Source organism: Numida meleagris, chromosome 1, assembly GCF_002078875.1.
Source record: "Numida meleagris isolate 19003 breed g44 Domestic line chromosome 1, NumMel1.0, whole genome shotgun sequence".
In the NCBI taxonomy this organism is placed as follows: Eukaryota; Metazoa; Chordata; class Aves; order Galliformes; family Numididae; genus Numida; species Numida meleagris.
The window spans coordinates 62,801,093-62,819,390 of record NC_034409.1 but is presented as its reverse complement, the minus strand read 5'-3'; the positions used below and the strand labels follow the sequence as shown (position 1 = coordinate 62,819,390).

At 41.6% G+C, this 18,298-nt stretch overlaps 1 protein-coding gene across 16 annotated transcripts in view; it reads left to right on the top strand.

Moving 5' to 3' along the window:
* Positions 1–18,298, top strand: part of MICAL3 (microtubule associated monooxygenase, calponin and LIM domain containing 3) — a 154,423-nt gene that overhangs the window by 27,644 nt on the left and 108,481 nt on the right. The window lies entirely within an intron of this gene.

Here is an 18,298-nt window from a genome sequence, read left to right as displayed (position 1 = left end):
CTGAACTCAGCAGGAAGATGCAGACAAATGATTTGTATTCTTTCTTTGTTAGTAAGCAGGCTGTAGGGGTTCCTGGCTTAGCTTGTACTGTTTCTAGTTAAACCTAGTAGCACTGCAACTAAAACGAATGAACAAATGATTTTTATGTTTTTCTTGAACATAACGTTTTGAGGTAACAGGAGCTACAAGATTTTTTTCTCTAAAAATACGGATATTAAAAAAAAAAAATCCTCTGTCAAGACATTGATAAAAAATGATTAAAAATCAACAATTTTCAGTGACTTTGCAAAACCAGGGAGGCTATTGTTCTTGCAGCCTCTTCCCTAGGTGTAGGAATCTATAGGGTGTTTTCTTGATTTGCCTAAAACAGCTGAATATCGCCCTGTTGCCTAAGGGGTGGGTCTCATCTTGTCGCAAACTCTGTGTTTCTTTTCCTCTTCTGTTTCTGTTATGATAATTGTACAGCCTGTGGGGAGTTGTATCGTATCTGACTGAACAGGCTTGTCTTGTTTCGTAGGTTAGGGGATGGTAGTACTGGTGCGGTCTTCAAGTTAAACTCATTCTTAGAGCCAAAATCAGGGGAGTAAGAGAAATGAATCCCTTTCTGTGGTGGTATGGCCCTAAATCGACTTAAGCAAGCATGAATTCTGGCAGCTGGAGATCCTGGTTGCATGTACTGTTAGTTATTGCCTTGAACTGTGCATTAACAGGAAGAGTATGTGGCTAAATTTACAACCGCAGAAGTGGTGGTGTTCTTTTCTGCAGTATCATTATGTACTTAATGTTATTGAGTGATATGAGTAGACCCAGTGAAACCACAGGACTAGAGGAGAAAGCTGTGAAAATGCGGAACTGGTTTTGGTGAGCAAGCATGTTTGGCCTTTCTGAAGGCAGAAATCATAGAATCATACAATTAACTAGGTTGGAAAAGACCTACAAGATCATCCAGTCCAACCATCCACCAACCACCAAGAACCCCACTAAACTATGTCTCTCAACACTACATCTAAATGTTTCTTGAACGCAATATGTCTGTTAGCACTTCTGTTCGGGGTGCAGGAAATGAGTTTTCTTTATCATGTTTGAGAGAGGTTGTGTTTCAAATGTCCTGTTTTAAGAAATGTGCACTTTAATGTTTCAAATGAGCTTTGAAATACAGAATGAAAGCATATCAAGACGTTAAAAATGCTTATTAAACTGTATTCCTTATTCTGTTCTCGTCATACTATAAATGTAGGAAAAATGTAACAATTGATTCCTTTGAGATACATGTACAGAGTTCAGAGCAGCTCGCTTGCTGGTGATGGATAACAGAGCTTTTACCTTAGGAATCTCTAGTGCCATCCTGGGGTGGTTATTGGTGACTGAAATAGTCTAAGAGGTGTCCTTAGCCTTATGAATTTTGCAGCTGATTTTGGAAGTCTTTTTTGTCTCAACCCTAGAAACTGTTCTCTGTATTAGTCTTGGCAATCTCAAGTGGAGAGATGGTACTGAAAGGAATCCCTCTCCTTTCTAGAAGAGTTTCTATTTTGCTGCAGAATGTAAAAGCAAAGGAAGGAAGAAAGAAGAAAAAGAAAAGCTATGGCTTTTCCTGCCGTTCTCTTGGGAGTTGATTTTTAAGCCTTGAATCTGTGAAAACCCTGTTGATTACCTTATCTTAAAACTAAGCATTGTATTATAATGATACATTAAACTGTATAAATACACTATGTAAACTGTGTAGTTTAATATCTTAAGTGCCATGCTGTGTTTAACCTTTTGGATGAGATTTTTAGTGTTTTTGATGAAGGCTATAAACAAATCTGTACTCCTAAAGTCAGTCTACTTTTGTCTCATTAAACAGTGAACTTGAGAACTCAACACTGAAGTCTTTCTTTGTTTGAACTTAACAATGGTAAGGAAACTAAAAAATTCTGTTCCTTTTTCAGTCTTAATGGCAAGAAGTTGAAATGAACCTTGAAGAGTTGTATGAGGATGAACTTCCTGCAGGAGCAGGAAAGTGTTTAAGAGTTTCCAGAGCCCTATTACATCTCTTTGAGGTGTGTTTATTTACTTGTTGAGGAAACAAGTCACTTAAAACACAAACAACAACAAAAAACCCTCAGATCAAATCTTGAACAAAGGAGATAAATTATTTGATAATTGGAGAACGTCTCTTTAAATGAGAACAGCCTTGTTTTTAAAAAATCATTTCCCTGTGATCAGACTGGCTTCCCTTTTTTATCCAAAGAGGAGAGTGGAGATAGATACATCACATGCTGAAGAAACTCAGTGAACACTTGCACAACCAGCAACTGGCCTCTAACCTAAAAACTTCAGTTCTTGTTCCATAACGCAAGGTTTGGCTAAAATCATTGCTTGGGATATTTTATTCTAAGTTTTGGCCTAAGTTCATAAGTTTATGATCCAGTCTGGATGGTGGTATTGTGGCGGCGCTGTCTAGCACTGCTACCTGGACTGCATGCAGTGAGAAGGGAGACTGATTCTGCGCGCTGATGAAGTTAGGAAAGCTTCCTCTTGCTCAGGGCTTGTAGTAGTCTTGTCTAGCAGAAAGCTGAAACAGTTCTGTGCGGAACAGTGCAGAGAAGTAGATCCTGTGTCATCCGGCATCTGTTGCCTCAAATAACAATTGCCCAGGACTTGTTCTCCCATGCACTCAGACTTGCTGTTTACATGGCATGTGATTAATTACTGGCTAGTCAGTGGAAGCAGTCTGTCTCAGTCCTTAATGGTACTGAGGTGATTAACTTCACTTTTAGACTGCTGGCTGGAATGCATTTCCAACTTTGACCTGGTAATCTTCTGAAATCCTGTGGCCAGACCCTCCTACAAGGGAACAAGGAAAGGAAGAAGGACCAGGGGCATATGAGGGCCGACCTGGTAGTTTCATCAGTCCAGCATACATGTGTATAATAGATTTCCACTAAATTAGGCTTTCTTCTAAATGAACTGTTTGTAGAGACAAATCTGCTGGTTTCAAAACCTGCCTTCCCTTGTAATTGATCCTGTTTTTTTTCCTCCAGCAAAATAGCTTGATTTCCCAAGTATTTGTAAGTAGCTACCAGTAACTGCCACCAGAACGTCTCAACAACTTCTCATCCAAGAGGTGAACCTCATTTTAATGAATGCACTCATGATATAGCAAAACTAAAATGACAACCCTGCAAGAGCTAAAGCCTGATTGCACTAAAATTGAATGATAGGTCTTTGACTGGATTGTAAACATCTCCTGTGTTTTAAACCATTTACACATTACAAGTAATCCAAAATGTGGCTTTGTAAAGACAAAGTTAAGAGAACTTAACTTTAAAGGTAAACATTTTTGCTTCCCAACTGTATATCAGTATTACATTTCCTCACAGCTTTGTAACACTGACAGCACAGGATAAGGGAATAATCTCTGCCTTTGAACAGTCTATTTAAAACCCTGTGGTTTGGTTGCCAATTGAACAGCTATTCCCTATAGCCCCACTGCCAAGAATTACGCTCTGCTCTTGGAAATGTATTTATTTTTAAACCAATAGTTGCAAATAATCCTTTCTGATATCATTAGGTGTCTCTTTCATACTGCAGCCCGTAAGAAGCTCCATGTCCTGTGTCAACATCTGGAGCAACATGATAGACTCAGTAGTCTAGAGGTTCTTGGCAATGTTATTTTTCTGATTTTGCCAGAGCTTGTATGCTGCCAATTCAGACATCTCCAAACTTGACCAGCGAAAACTCTATTTGAGAGGAGGGTAGCTTAGTTTTACCTTTGTTTAGAAAGTAAGTGTGTGAAATGAGACTCACAGCTACAAATCCCAAGAACTAGACACTAGTTCTGCGTTATCTTCGTGGGTTAAGCTCTCTTGTTTAATGTTCCACGAGGCCTGGGAATGAACATTACATTTTGTTGCAAGGCGAAAAGGAAATCTGAAGAGTTTATGAGTTTCATGAATACAGGGGAAAAAATGACTTGCTGCTTTTTGCTCTCTTGGCTTTACCTTTTAGGGTGATATTTGCCGAGACTTGAGCATTTCTTCGCTACAATTGCTCTCCTGTTACATAAAAAATAATCTCCCTGGAGGTTAAATATGCAGGTCTGTCTGTAAAGGATATTACATTAGGTTTAGAGCATTCCTCATAGAATCACAGAATCATAGAATTGCTCAGGTTGGAAAAGACCTTCAAGATCATCAAGTCCAACCGCAACCTAACCATACTACCCTAACAACGCACCGCTAAATCATGTCCCCGAGTACCACATCCAAACGGTTTTTAAACACATTCAGGGATGGTGACTCAACCACCTCCCTGGGGAGCCTGCTCCAGTGCTTAACAACCCTTTCTGTAAAGAAGTTTTTTCTGATATCCAACCTAAACCTCCCCTGGCGCAACTTGAGGCCATTTCCCCTTGTCCTGTCACCTGTCACCACTGGGAAGAGACCAGCCCCGCTCTCACTGCAATCACCTTTCAGGTATTTGAAGAGAGCAATAAGGTCTCCCCTCAGCCTTCTCTTCCCCGGACTAAACAGCCCCAGTTCCTTTAGCCTCTCTTCGCAGGGCATATTCTCCAAGCCCTTCACCAGCCTTGTTGCCCTTCTTTGGACCTGCTCCAGCACCTCAATGTCCCTTCTGTACTGAGGTGCCCAAAACTGAACACAGTACTTGAGGTGGGGCCTCACCAGTGCTGCATACAGGGGCAGGATGACTTCCCTAGTCCTGCTCACCACACCATTCCTGATACAAGCCAGGATGCCATTGGCCTTCTTGGCCACTTGGGCACACTGCTGGGTCATATTCAGCCAACTGTCCATCAGCACACCAAGGTCCATTTCCGTCAGCCAGCTTTCCAGCCACCCCTCCCCAAGCCTGTAGGGTTGCCTGGGGTTGTTGTGACCAAAATGCAGGACCCGACACTTGGCCCTGTTGAAACTCATGACTCCGTCCTTGGAGATATTCAAAACCTGGCTGAGTGCAGCCCTGGGTAACCTGCTTCAGCTGACGCTGCTTTGAGCGGTGGGATTGCACCAGGCAATCTTCACAGGTTCTTTCCAACCTCTACTATTCATTGGCTATTTGACTCCCAAATTTTTAATTTGACCCACTTCTTAAATAAGAGTTTTAAACAGGGCGGATGGGTGTGCTGCCTTAATCGACATCCAAATCAACAGACCTAGTGTAGAAGAGAAAGGAAACATGAATACTTCCCCTCTCAACAAAATATTCTTATTTCTTCTGCAGCCAGCTGTACTGGTCTGGAGAAGCTATCGGCATGGCAGGCCTCCAGTTACATACTGCCAGGGTCAGCTTAGTACTGACTCTTGTTGCTGAGTGTAGCCTAATTGGAACAGAAGAATTTTCATGCCCATGTGCTGTTTTTCCATGAGTGGAATTCAACTTACATTCATTGGAAGAAGCCAAAAGAGCATGCTGGAAGTTTGTTTGCTAAATTCTGTCTGTAGGAGAGTTTTGAGAGTGATCCATCCTCCTTGGATGCTCCAGCAGATAGCTTTTTTTTTTTTTTACGTGACAGAATAGATGGGTTTTGTTCACTTGTTGCTGTCATCTATCCTCAAAGCTTGCTGAGTCTGGGGAGATTTATTTACACCTAGAATTTGTTGGACTGACCTGAGGTAGGACTGCAGTGATTATGGGTGCAGGTTGGTATGTGATTTTTAGTGATTAGGTGAGAGGAGGAAAATAAGCAAACAAAACACTTTAGAGAATTGATTGAGTTTGTTTGCAGATGTTTTGCATCCATGTCTACCTTGCAGAGAAGTGCGTGGATACCACTAACGTTCTCGACGGTGTGTCTTGTGAGTGAGTTACTGAAGTACTACATGTTGAATAACCTTAGGGTTACACGGCATAATCTCTACAAAGGCGGGCTCCATACTTTGTGCTAGCAGCCTGCTCTCTCCAAAGGTAGTGGGTATATTGGACAGACGCGCACCCAGAAGCACTGTTAACAAGTGGGGATTCAAACTACAGAAGGGGCCACCTCTTCTGTTCAGTGAACACTACTGTATTATGTGTGTCAAGGACGTAGTTTCACATTTCTTACAGCTGGATACTGTAAGCTTGCTGCCGTTTTGTTCTATTTCTCTAAGACATTAGCACGTCTCCATCTATAAATTCTAAATGCTTATAAATGTGCCATCACCTCTGGACTGGATTTATAAAGATGTGTAAACACTGATCTTTCTGGTAAGCTTAGGATCCTACTGATCTGCTTAATGGCTGCATTTTTGTCACATCCACTGGGGTAGCCAGGAGACTAATGGAAATGAAGTCACTTCTACATGGCATATATGGAAAAGGAAAAAACAAGCTCGCTCAGGGCCAAGTTGGAGCAGTCTTGAATTAACTATATTGTTAGTGTACCTTAAGTATTCTTGAGTGCAAGTCAAACACATTGAATAACTTTTCTTTTGAGATTATGGACTCCTGGGCTCTGTAGTACACGCTTGGAGCACTGGAGCAGTACTTATCTCTTAAATTCCCTGATCTAATGAGGTGAATTCATTTTACTTGTATAGCTTGTAGTCGTCTTACATTCCTTTATTAGCTGCGGGAACAAACACAGATGTAGCATAAATGGCCTGTAGCATTTCTTCCCGTAGCATCTCTGTGCCTTTGGGGGAAAACGACACTCAGATTTTATTTTCCAAAGTCAACATGCAGAATAATTGTACCAGCAGTTTTTAGTGTATTGCTTCTGCACCCTGCTGAACTACTAAAAGCATTTTTCTTAAAAATAATTTTAATGAATCCATTTCCTCTCTTTCCCAACAACTTTATTACTGGCATTGTTTCTTTCAGCCCTACACATGAGCAGAATTCCGTAAGTCCATTCCGCTCTTCAGCTTTCAAAGCTGTTATATTTTAAAATAGGGGAAGAAGTGATATTTCCTCCATCCTGGCAAGGAAATAGAGTTTCAAATACATGAGGATCACCACCCTCCCCCTTCTTCACACCCCACACAACACATGCGTCAGTAAGAGGACAGACAGTTACAGAAATGGCTACAAGATCAGCTACTTTGACAGAGAAAATTTGTCTTTATGAAGCTGAAGGCCTTGGAAGCCGATCATTTTACACAGTATTATAAACCTTCAGTAATGTTTGTGGTCATGGTTTAGATCATTTGATTCTGAGTTGGGACATTAATTGTGCATATACTGTCATGTCTGAGGAAATTGAAAGATCTGACCTACACCTTTGTTGTTAGCTTGATGAGCTGAATGCTCCTCCTGTATCTCTTTGTGAGAAAGAACTGTGTGTGCTTCCACTTGAACTTTTTTATCAGTCTCTTAACCAGTGGTGTTAGCATTACATCTTTGGAGAGTGTGCTGCAGCCAAATATCATACTTGTCTCTTTTCCAGTTTGTCCAGATGGATTTTTGATGGGCCTAACAGTGTTTCATCCTACTTGTTCTGTAGTTAGGACTTGAGGTTAGCTGATTTCCCACATGTGTCTTCTTGATTTCCCCCAGGAAGCTCACTCATAGGTGAATGTAGCTCCATTCTCATTGCTAACAAATGCACCGTGAAACATTAACAGCCTGTATGGGACATCATGTATTCTACTGAATGCATCGTACTTGCATAACATAAAACTCAAGTCTCTATACATGAAAGAACGCTTATCCTTGATGCTGTTCAGCTGGGAAAAGGAGTGATGCTGAGCCTGAGCACTGTACCGTATCAGAGCATCTGCCTCTGGAACAAAAAGGAGCAAATTGTAGTTGAAAGAGGAAGAAGCTCAAGTGGGGGGAATAGGCACTGTTCATGTTTTTTAATGATGGGGGGATATGATGATCCTCTGTTGGGACTAACTTCATTTTTAAATGAATATTCTGTGGAAAGAACTAGAACGTATAGGATACAAATAAAATTGATGAAATGTCAAGAGAGGGCCATAGTGTGCAATGTTCATACTATGATGCGGTACTATTATGAGAACCTACCTGGCCAAATGCACGTTATAGCTATAGTCCTTTGTCAGATTACATGCACCCCCTCACAAAAACAAACAGCAGAAACTTAACCCTTCCCACCCCAAACCGAATGGCTGTACAGTCCTGCCTGGGACACAAGCAGCTGTACACATGGGGAGGGATAGGGGAGACAGTGAGCATATAAATTGCAGTGGTGGCTTCCAATCTAATTGGCAGTAAATTCTTTACATTACTTTAGCCTTCACATTGGACAAAAGCTTGCCTTCTTGATAGCAGCGTATACGTCAGTTAAACTAATGGTGAATATATGAATACTGAACTGTTTAATCCTGGTGAGCAACTGTAGAGAGAGCGGTTTCCAGATGTTGAAAGCCTCAGGTTGCTCTATCTGGAAAGGACCTTTTAGGAATTGTGTGGAAGGTTGTATAGGAGCGCTGAGCAGGTTTCCAGGAAAGCGGCCGCTTCACACTGGCGTTCTGCCACAGCTCCTGGTCTCCCCAGGTTTGTAGAGCTGTGCTGTGCGATCAGCCTGTGCTAGCAGACTGAGCCTGAAGGCAGCAGTTGAAAAAAGCTGAAGGAAGTCTTTTTCTTCTTAAATATACTTTCTGATTCTGAAGTTATTACCTAACCTGGCAGCAGCTTCTTGGTGTTTCTTCCTGAGAGAACTGTCTCTGTTACCTTCAGTCTCTCGTGCCCTTTCTTGCTGCATTTAAAAGCGTTTTGAGAAAAGACCAGTCTGGCCGGTGCTCAAATAGCAGATGGTGGTTGATATTATGAAATCAGGAATTATGGAAATTTCTTTAGTTTGAGCCCAAGGTCCAGAATTGAATCGTCTGTCAGTGGAGATCCTGGAATTCCCCATAAGACAAATTCCAGCCTGCAAAGAGCACAGCAGCCAAGCACAGGGCCTTGGGGCTGTCAGAGCTCCCTGGAGAGTGGAGTTTGTTTCACTGTAGATAGTTCTCTGTGACCTGTAATGATGGACTAGTAAAGTGGTGTGTGTAGATGTCTTGCACAAAAAGTCATTGTAGGTGCCTTGATGGGATTTGTCAGAACTGCATAAAGTGAAAAGAGTGCTTGTGCCCTCTGCTATCTCTGCAAGATAGCTGGGAAGTTCAGCTAAGGATATCTGCCTCAGACCCCCAGATACCCTTGCAGAGGAATGGCCTTCATCCAAAGAAGGATGGAATTAAAAAGACTAGATAGAGAAGTCCTTGAGGATGAAAGGCAAAGAGAGAAGCTTTTATGTGTGCTCACTGCTAGGAACAAATTCTGCTGAATGGCATCCTTACACTTAGATTGGATTAAATCTCTGACTAATTCATACCAAGTCTTTTCATGTCCCCACCAGTGCAGCTGTATTTGAGCAGACTGGTAATGTTTGCCTCTGGAAATGATGAGTGCCATCTTATTTCAGAAACTGTGCTTGCCAAAGCCTCAGGGAGAGGAGAGCAAATCACAAAACCGCCTCCACCTCTTCCCTCTGTAACTGATTTCCTAACAGATTTTCATTTGCTCTAGGCATTGAGCTTGGCACTATGTTTGCTGAGAGAGGCATCTCTTGTGCGTTTGGGGGCTTGAGGGGAATCGCTATCTGGCCAGTTGAAACTGGTTCAGCATTTACTGAGAGTCAAATGTCCAGCCAAGTGGGGAACATGCTGCGTGGTTACTATTTTTAAGCTATGTAACAGTATGTACAAATGGTACTAACTTATGTCAAGAGTAGAAAGCTCAACGCTCTGAGTTTTGTTTTTGCTGTACTCGGAACTCCACTTATAATCAGGATTACCCTTGGAAGTTTTGGTACATTTTGTAGCGTGAGAAAATGCAACTTCTTGATTCTACCTGTTTGTGATAGAATAGCCAAAACATCAAGCAAGTTTTTGCTTACAGTTTGCTCCTGTCTCCTGGTAAAAACTTTCCTGTTACCTATGAGGAAAATGAATGATGGGTTAGACACAGGATTGTGTAATAGAGTATTTGATTTGATCAGTTGTTACTTGATAGTCTCACAGTGAAGTTTATTAGCTGCTAGGGGTTGGAGTTTGCATTGATTTATTTATGAATAATAATAATATTTACTGTTGTTGTGATTAGAGATGGTGGTGTGTACCAGAGTGCAAAGGGCTGGCTGTTCTTACCTTTAGAATGGGAAAGATTTACATGACTAGGTTTGTCAAGAATATGTACTCAGTCTAAGGTATGTTAAATCAGCAGCTCCAAGATGGAAGTGCAGTAGGGAATGCCTTGAGAAAAGGGTACAGTAGAGGTTTTTTCGTTATCTACAGGAAGTCAGCCTGGGAGACATGATAGAAGAGGTCTGTGGGACCTTTGAATGAGAGCGCAGTGGAAGGATCTCATTTATGAAATAAAAGCTATGGGATTTGTGTGTATTTGTTTCTCTTTTCTTCCTGCGGTCTAATGAGTTGGGATTTATCACTGTGTCTGTTGAAGACGTTCAGTATCTTCGTTGTTACCTAGAAGCCCCGTGAACAAGTGAGTTCCACCATGAATACGAGTGTTAACTCCATGGTGAAACTGCTAGGAGCAGTTCATAGAATCATAGCATATCTGAGTTGGAAGGGACCCAGTAAGGGTCATCGAGTCTCTGCCTAGTTCCCTTCGAATCCTGTTTTGCATCCCATTCAGACTCTGTTCAGTCACTATTGCTCTTGCTGAGGTATGTAATTCTCTGCTTTTGCAAAATAAAGTGAAATTGCTTAATAGTATGTTATGGTTTGATGACTAATTAACATGCAAGGACAGAAGAGGCTTGTGGTGACCTGTGGAGCATCAAGAAGCAACCTGCTGCACTTTCTCTGGATCAAGTTCCTTGAGTCTGCCATTTCTGGTTTAGATGTGTAGACAGACTATGCAGCACGCATTTTTACACACAGCTTTTAAGGAGAAAGGAAAACTGGGTGTCCAGTTATGTAGCCAGGTGGGCTACATAAGTATGGTACACAGTTAACATGCAGCGTGATTTTCTTTGGCAGCAGTGAAACATGAGGGAGTTGGCCTGGCTGATGGAGTTTGGGTTTGCTGGCAGTGTGTGGGCTGGGGGCAGTGGCAGATAGAGATAGATGTATGATAGCTGTGATAGAGCGTGCTGGATAAGACCAACACTAAGTGACAAGCGAAGGCATGCTGCAAGTAGCAAGTGAAGTCTGGTCTTGTTCTGCAGCTGAGCCCTTGAGGTGTTGCTCTTGGATCATTCCAGTCAGTGAAAGGAGGAAGCAGTTCTCAAAGTCTGGGTTTGAGGTCCAATTCCTTAGGTGTTTTCCGAGCTCTCTGTGTATATTTTACCTAGCAATTATAAAGGCTAAGGTTGCACCCACGGGTTACAGCATGGTCCCAACCCTTCCTGGGCTTTTCATAGAATAAGCTTTGGGGTTTGTTTTGTTTATAAAGTTCAGCAGCCTCCAAATGAAGTGGTTTGTGGGTTGGAGAATTTTTTTATGGCTTCTTTATTCAAATGTCTCTACATAGGTTTCTTGGCTCCCAAAATAGTCTTGCAAGGTCTGCATTAGAAAGACAATTCAAAACATTTTAAGTAAATCTGCTTTCTATATTCGTTATTCCTCTGTGGAAACATAAGATAGATCTATTAAATATCCATTTGAGCTGCCCTGTACAATATACTTTATTTGTGATGCTTTAGCTAGTTGCGTGTGTGTATAGGATGGAATTAGGAATCTTTTAATCCTGTTTTCTAACTCCTTTCTCTCCCTTTGAGAAATTGCTTGCTTTTTTTCCACTTCCATAGTAGCTGAAAGTTGGAAGCAGCACACATAAAACTTGCTTTTCCATGTACGTTTTTAATGTCTGTAACTGGAATATTTGTTCTTTGGATTGTGAGAGTCTGGTATTTACCATACCCCTGGGGAGGGAGCCTTGGAGTTTTTGGTTTGACTAGAATAAATGCTGACAGAAATGATGAATTTTAGAGTTTGCTTCTGAATGTTAAGATGTCTCTCTTGGTGACCCAAGTGAAGGTGACTTTGTTAAATTCAACCTAGATTGGACCATGTGCTTCTTTGTGATGAGTAACCTTTACCTGCCTGTATATGCAGAATTAGATGATGAAAGGAAGATCTGAAGCACATAGCTGGAGACAAGCGCGTGTAATAGAAGGCATAAGCTCCTGTAGTGCAAGCACGTACTACATTAGATGTTAGACATTTTTGCTTTCTAGATTTCATGTGAATCGTTTGATGTGCTCTTTAAAGGACAGTAATTTTTTTCCTCTTGTTACTTGCAGGTCAAATGTGTCTGTCTTTTTGTCCGTGTTGATTTTTTCCTACATCATCTTTCATGATTGTTGCAGCTCATTTTGGTAGAAGATTTGGACAGATCTGGCCTTCATTCATATAATTAAAAAGTATTCATACGAGTTTTATTAGATAGTTAATTTCTTTTGTGAGATCTCTCATGTTTTTTAAAATCTGGGCTCTGTTTGTTCCACTGTGCCATGGGATAGCTTGGGATGATCAGAGTGCTGACAGAACCTGAAAATCTCAGAGGGGCTGTATCACTGGGCTGCAGAGGTCACTACAGTGTGTTTGTAGCCTCCAGTCTTCGTTCTGCTCAAACTTTCTAATTGGGTCAGAACAATGCTTTTTTCCCTAAAGTTCAGTACAGCTTTTCTGAAGACCTCTTTTTCTTGTGTCATGGCATGTTGGCTTAGAAAGATGAAAATCTGTACCCTGTATGATGTGAAAAGCTTTTATGTCTGGCTGTGCTAAGGCAACTGACTTGTTTTTTTCTCAGTTTGAAATCATAAAGTGTTGTGAAAGTGTCATTCCAGTCATTTCTTACAGGGCTTTTTTTATATAGGGGCTGTCCTCAGGTAGCATTTGAAGAGCTCCAGGAGCGAAGTCCAGCTTGCAGAACTAGATAGAACTAACTTTAGGATGATTTTCCATGTTGAAAGGTAACATCAGGATCAACTTCAAGGCAATTCAAATGAGGGAATGACATTCAACCTCCTTACCTAGTGAGAGGTGGAGTAAGAAGCCTCCAGGTGTTTCAGCCCAGCACTAAGGTCTCCCTCACCTAGTGCAAAGTGATTGTACACTTGACTTACAAGTATGCATGGCTCATCAGAAAATACCATTGGTCTGACTTCTTACAGGCATGAGGTATGGTCTTATGGGCATGTCTGTAAGCTGAGGGCTCTCTGTATTGAAACATGAGGATTTGTGTTTTGAGGGTTCCTGTTTTCTCCCAGAGGTTTGTAAGAGATGCATGAATTTCACCATACAGGTAACAAATGAAGCCTTTGCTGTCAAGTGTCTGGGGGTTTGGGAGACTTGTAAATGGAAGCATTGCTCTTACAGGTTTAGTTCCTAAGGTGTCTGAGGCAAGGAGGATGTGGCAAGTTGTTAGATGGGGCGAGTCCTTTGGTGGGGGTAGCATCCTCCAGTATTTACAGTGGTAAAATCTGGAAGGAGGTGGAAGCAGAAGCTAGCACTGCGTTGTAGCAGGTACACCAAGAAAGAATTTTTGTGAAGAAAGATGTCCTGGAAGTGTGTGCTGCCTTCCTCCCAGAGCAGGAGGCTTGTCACAGAGCACCTTGTTGCCGTATGGTCTGTGAAACAGTGATAATGATGTGCAGCTACATGTCTTTAGTGCTCTGTCGTGGTAATGTCTGTACCAGGAAGAATTTAGTAGATTTTGTAGGATGTGCATGGACAAATGCAGCCTTTGCTGTCGTATGTTTTGGGGTTCTGGGAGGCTTTTAAAGGGAAAGTTGCCAATATAACATGCCTTAGTAGACACATTCTAATAAGTTTCTCCTCACAGTTTTGATTCTATTAAGAAGTACTTAACCCTTGTTTTGGGAAATAAATTTTATTTTGCTGTGCATGATGGGTAACTATGTGGTTCATTACAGAATGGTGACAATTCCAAGATACATCTTGAATGTCCTCAGCTTCTCAAGCATGCAGTTAACAAGTTGGTTCTAGGTGAGAAGGAATCACTGCATTGGTTACTGTTGGCCCCATGTGAATATTTGTTCTATGAGGGGTCTTCCTGGTATGTGGCTGTGTCATGAGTATATTCAGGGACTCTAGTCTAATCATTCTTGAAGCTTGTTTTACAGTATGACAGCCATCCAGATGCCCTGCTATTCCTTTACCATCTAATAAGGGGCAGTTATCTCTTCCTCTTCCATGGTATCATGTCTTTTTCTTTCTTCTTTCATTGTGTCTGGAGTTTTTGCTTTGTGATTGAAAGAAACTGTCTAAAATGGTCAAATACATAACACTTCTAATGCTTAAGATAAGCAGCTTTTCCCCAAAGACCAGAAGGAAAATCCCAGGTAGAACATTTTGAGGCATTATTTTTTATCAAAGGAAGGAAAGAAGACATCTGATCTGTTTCTTGGCCTGTTTTTTTGATGCTGATGTTCACACCAAAGAGTGGTGTATGACAGAGCAGCAGAGTAGTACATTTGTTGAATTTATGTAGATAAAAGGTGTTATTTTGTAGTTCTAATGTTTCAGTAAACATTTTATGGCACTTAAGAGAGGATTAGGAATGAACAGTCTACATATTTTTATTCAGTACCTTGATGTGAATTTGAGAACCAAATATCTGTAGCTTCCTCTGTATTTGTTTCCATGTTCTTTGATACAATTTGCATTTCTTTTCATATCAGTACTGAATTGAGCTTTCTCCGTGTGACAGTTTGTGACCTGTTTGTATATATGCTGTGATCGTCTCATGAGGAATGGGTGCTTGTGTTTGCAACAAGTTCACACCTGATCTCTCTTTCTCCCACTTTTTCTCTAGCTTGGTGGGGCTAGAAAGAAAACAGATGGAGACCCGAATGATTCATCCATATGTGGTGGGCAGAAGCCCCCCAGACCAGGTTTTGATAGGTGCATAAACAGCAAACGTTTATTGTCCAACGTACTTGCTTGAGTGTTTAATGTTACGAATGAGAGTAGATTTAAATATCATCTTCGGACTTGACTGTGTGCAGTACTGACATTTCTTTTTTCCATCTGGTCTGAAAGGGAAGCTGCACACAATGGCAGCCCCACCCTTTTGTCCTCCTGCTTTCCCAGTTCTTGTCTACATAATACAGAGCTAAAATAATTGCCAATGCTTTTTAGCTTTTCTTGTCATAATTGTTCTCCTTTTGCCATCTGTTCCCCAGCCCTTACAGCCAACCTAAGCCTGCCCTTCTTGATATCTGGGATCACTTACAATGTGATCAGCATACTGCAGCAAAGGCCATTCCTTCAGTTTTAGCCAAAAGTATAAATAAATCAAATCCTGCAAACGAAAGCAGAGCTCCTTCATTTGCTGGAATAAAGGCTTTCGTTAGTGTGGTTTCCTAAAAGGGGAAGGCTTATGGGATTCAGTCATTTGTCCATCTGCTTTTCAGTTCATCCTTAATAACTTCTGAACTGTTTCATCCAGATTTGACAGGGAGTAAAAGTCTTGAAGGTAGTTCATTTCCTACAAGAAAACTGGTGGCTGGGTGGAGGAGAGAGACAAAAATAGGTGTCCCCACTGTCTGCAGCATAGCTTAACAGTAATCTGTTCTTAGGCTTCTGGTAGCCAAGTTGCAAGTGTGTACTGGCTGCGGTACTACGCTAATCTCAGAGTTTCCAGAGCACGTTACTGAATCTTAGACAGAAGGTAAGGGGCCATGAAGGGGAGACACGGGCATGGGATGTTGCTGGGCAATTGGAAATACTATGGAAAGGATGAAATCAATGGAAATTGGGGCTGTTGGAGCTATCAGTTGTTTAGATTTCATACAATACTGCAGTTTATTGATCGCTGACCCCTCAGAGTCTGTCAAGGATGCATCTGCAGTGTCTGCCTAGCTGTGAAATAACCAGAATATAAGAAAATGCTGACATGGTGCTCAAAGGAACACACTCAGAAGTGGCAAATGTTTTATTTGCTCAAAATGCTGTTTTGAGCCAGAAAGAACAATCTGTGAGTTTAGATGGAGTTAAGTCAATAGTTACGGCTGGAAAAAATGTACAAGAATGCTGGAAAATATGTCCCCATACCAAAATATTTTACTTTTCCAGGCTCAAATCATTAGTTGAGTGAGCACTTTTAACTAAATCCGGGTTGAAAATGTAGGAGGATGATTCCTGTAAAGGAGGTATAGATTCGGGATATAGGATTCCCAGCTCTGCAGGAATTTGAATTTATGTAACCAAAATCACAGTGTGTATCACTTGCAAAATCCTTTCCTATTTTTTTTCATTTGATACAAGTCGTGGTGAGTTTTGCAGGCATTGGACTTTCTTGACTGCACACGTGTTTGGTAAATATTAATATTCATGCACCTGTGGTGACTTCAGGAAGGGGAAGGAAGCACCACCTGGAATTATTCATCCTTTGTTTCTGTTTTTCATTGGGTTCTTTTATCCTGGGCTGGAGCAGAGATCCTGAGCGTACTTTCAGCCATGAGTCAGTGACAACCCCTTGCTATTATTGTAAATAGCAACGTGAACGCTGCTCTTGCATGCGTTTTTTCACAGACTTTGTCTTTCTTTCCCAGCACTTCAGCCAAAGGATTTGCACAGCATCTGAGTCAGCAATCAGCTGCCTCGAGACAAAACATGCAGGATGCTGCAGACTTGCAGCAGAGTGAGCAAGGCACACAGATACCCTGGAAACCTGGCTAATAATTCCTGCCTGCCCTTGCTTTGCCTCCTGTAATTTCCGTGCTCTCTGACATGTTGCTCACAGGTTCCGAGGGCTTTGGGTGTATACATCAAGAATGCAGAGTTTTGAGGAGTGACTAATTACAGTGACTGAAGCCTCTGTATTTGACCTGTGGGCACAACTAACTTAACAGCCTGTGTGAGATGGGATGTAGGCAGAGCAGTGAAATTAATGTGCTGCTCTGGTTGTGCTGCACAAAGCGACCTGCTTTTGCAGGTCTGTCTCCTGACTTGGCGAGTGTTGAACACAAAGCACTGAGTTCCTGTGGTGACAGAAGGCTAGGTTTTAATACGCAGATCTCTCTGCACAGTACAGAATCGGTGCCACTTTACTCCTCTGGTGAAAATACAACAGGATTCAACGCAATGCAACAGAAGGAAGAGCAGGAAATGAAACTCAGGCTGTCCTTGCATCTGGGTGTATCAGTAATGGCCTGTGGACTAACCGGCTTAAACTGCCACTCCATTGCACTTAGGCTGTGTAATTTCTGTTGGTTATTGTTAGGAAGTGCTATGTCAGTCCTTTGAAGTGCTGCTGTAAAATGAGTGTTTGGGTGGTAGAGTGCCAGGGATGGGGGAAATGGAACAAAATAGTATCCAGCTTGAAGTATTGTGCTGGTAAATGAGGCCTGTGGATTTAGACTGTAGGTATTTTATTTCGTCTCTGATACCAGATGCACTGAAATTGCTCCTTCAGTGTAAGAGGAGATTTGTTGGGCTCTTCATAGTGTTCTTGGAAGCAGGGATGCAGGCTTAAAGCACAGAAGTGTGACGGTCCCCCTGAGGTGCGAGCCTGGAGCATACTTGATAGCGAAGTTAAGATTAAAAGTAAGGAAAGAATTTAGTTCTGTACTGCTTAGTGAGCGGTACTGCTGTGGATGACATCAGTGTCCATCAGCTGTTTAGAAAAACAGCTTTGTGTGTGCCGAGTCCTCTAAGGCAGCTGTCCTAATAAAGTCAGAAATACACTGCGTGGTATAACCCGTTGTTATTCTGTGGCTTCTGGAGGAATTTTTATTTTTATTTTTAATACCAAACAGTTTAGGGATGTATGTAAAGGCTTCTGGGTCTCCTTTGCTATTTGTAAATGTAAGCAGTAAATACCACGCTCAGCTGGGAAACAGGAGTGCCCACATAAACTGCTGCAGATCTGTCCTGGTGGAGGGGAAGAGAGACATGAGCTGTAATGTTTGCCTTGGCTTCCTGTCTGCTGGAAGCAGGAAAAGAGCTGGTGAGAATCTAAAAGTTTTTATCCGAGTCCACATACTTCCTTTTTTACCTTAATGCCCTTTGCAAAAAACAAAGGAAAATGCACCTCAAAATTGTTTTTCTTTCCATAGTTCCAGCGTATGTTCCTATGCTACCATCCTATCTGGAGATAAACAGAAATATTCTTTCTTAGAGCGATTGTTTGTATCTTATTTATATGTATGTATTTATATGCGTATGTATTTAAAATGTATTTGTATGTGTATGTATTTCTCTCTTGGGCTACTTGCTTACCGAGACAGGAAACGTCCCCATAGGCTCTAGGTGAAGCAAATGTTTATACTTCTTGATGCAGCACAGGCCAGTGTTTTTTTTCAGTCTTGACATCTTAAGCATTTGATTGCTCTTAGGTTTAACCTCTTTCTAAGGTCGCAGCACCA